Source organism: Montipora capricornis, chromosome 10, assembly GCF_036669925.1.
Source record: "Montipora capricornis isolate CH-2021 chromosome 10, ASM3666992v2, whole genome shotgun sequence".
Taxonomy (NCBI): Eukaryota; Metazoa; Cnidaria; class Anthozoa; order Scleractinia; family Acroporidae; genus Montipora; species Montipora capricornis.
Genome location: NC_090892.1, coordinates 28,127,731 through 28,130,230, shown reverse-complemented (window position 1 = coordinate 28,130,230; position 2,500 = coordinate 28,127,731).

Here is a 2,500-nt window from a genome sequence, read left to right as displayed (position 1 = left end):
AAACTCGCGTCTATTGCTTGGCGGACTGACTTTATTAAGGTTTCAATGACACCATTCATGTGGCTTGCTTTGGGGATATTCCATTCCCAACGAAACTGGCAGTTGAACTCTTCAGCTACTGTATTCTGGATTCTGGTAATTATCTCTTGTTTGCAAATTTTCTTTTAAGTACTCTTGAGCTCCAACAAATTTGTTTCCATGGTCAACCAACACCCAGCAGGATGACCTCTTGTGCATGCATGCTGAGTGACCAGCTCTAAGTGAATAGCCCTTGAGGTCATACATGCAAAAATGATAATCTGTGCTTCTTTCAATGTCTTGCAACTCAGTCAGATCTGTATTGGTCTGAACATGTCCATCACTGTTGTGCAGGCGATAGCTGGTTTCTCAATTTCTGCGCGTGTATTTGGGAGCTGGCCCATCAACTTGTGAATAATGATGCAATTTCTTGTAAGGTGTTTTGCAGTGCTCCGCATGCCAATAATCCCAAATTTTTCCTTGACTCATGCAGATGTTTGAGGAGTACAATCCTGTCGTTGTAAGGCAAGATGATCAGGTTCCGCACTTTGGCTGGCAATGTGCAAATTTTCTTTAATCGTCCATGGGCATGCAGGATCCCTTGGTCGTCTATTTGCACAGTCAGTGCAACAACATCCTCTCTGTCCAGGTTTTCTTGACCCCATTTGTACAGGAAAGTCTCTGATCTTCTTCTGTTGATCTTCTTCTTTTCTGAGACAATTCTCTGGTGTCATGTCCTTCATTTCTTTCAAGATGTCGTGATCATTTCCACATTATCATTTGACGGAATTCCTTTGTATTGTGTGGTTTCAGAAAATATCCAGTTTGACCTCCCACCCTACTGGATTTTCCGTTCTAGAGGGCTTCACGCTACTCCCCCCACCCCCTGGAATTTCCATCATTTTTCCACTTGCCTCTCGGAAATTCCAAATCCACAAAAAGAGACAATTTATTTTGATCGACTTAGAGCTGTAATAAAAATTTCATATCGAATGTGCTGCTCAGCAGCATCTCTCTATCTGCGTTGTCCGGCGACGGAATAAGAGTGGAAAATATATGACAAGGAATCTTACATTTATTTCAAGGGATAAAATTTTCCATTTTTCTTGGTTACCTTGAATAGACGTGAGTTTCAGACAACAAAGTCTAACTGAAGAACAATGGCGAACTTGCATTGCTGAAGTAACCTACATGATTAACAGCCGTCCTTTGTACCCTAGTTCAGATGACATTTGGGAGAATCCAGCTATTACTCCAAACGATTTGATCATCAGACCACAGGGTTTGGTTTGGTCAACATATTTTTGATTAGAATTCCATGCCTTGATTTCAAATTTTCCTTTTGCAAGAATCTTTTCAATCTCTTTCGTAACGTGTTTAGCATCTTCTTCGCAATTTTTGATCCTGGTCTATGGTCCACGTAACAATTTCTCTCATTTCTTTTGCCGCTTCTGGAAATTCCTTTTCTGCTAACTTTGTGAGTGTGTCGACACAACTGATGGCTATGTCTGGTGCTGGCTTGTCTCCAACATTCAGGCGTTGCCACTGGTAAACTGATGGCTGACCTTGCCCCTCCTTTCTCCATAGAAATAGGTGGTACACCTGGTCATCAGGGTGGATGAGCACTTGGTTAAACATTTTTCGAATGTCACCGGTGTATGCGACGCTCTCCCATCTCCAGGTCAAGAGAATTGTTCTGGGGTCTTTTATGTAGTTAGGACCTTTCTCCTAAGTAGTCATTTAAGGATAGTTTTTCATGCCCTTTGGCAGATGCATCGAAGAAGAGACATATACTACTAATCATAATAATAATAGCGGTTTAATATCAGTACATCCATGATATGGCTCTTCGCCTGATATAAAAATATCACACATGATTGATTTTTCTGGCCTCCCAACCTGACCTGACCTGACCTCAAGACCAGAATTTTGAATTATGACCAAAAACGAATACACACAGTGATGACTTTTCCAAAGCTATAATGAAGATGTAGAACAATTTTAATATGGAAGTTGCAATCGCGGGTAGTGGAAACCGGAAACTCTTTGGTGTGAGAAAATATGACAGAAAAATTACTTGCTTCTTTAAAGTTTTAATTAGCGGGTCTCATCAGCTATTTGCGAGGGCTTGAAAGAGAAAGAAAATTGAACATTGCCGGAGTTCAATGTCCGTATTTCGTGCCCGAATTTCGGGAATTTTGTCCGCTAACTTGCTTGTGTGACCCAGAACCCTGGATCCAACCGGATACCATACTGGTGTCGGAGCCTGCTGGACTGTTAATATATATATATTTTACCAGGCTTGTTGAAACTAGATTAATACTGTTTTCGCTTTTTGAGTTTGAGTATACTATTCGAATTAAAGCTGCATCTACGGCGTCTTATTCAATAAATACGAATACATACAGCACATCTATAACTCCAGACATAACTAATCCATGAGTATTCTAAGGTAATCGATAGGTAATCAGTTAATTAGTCA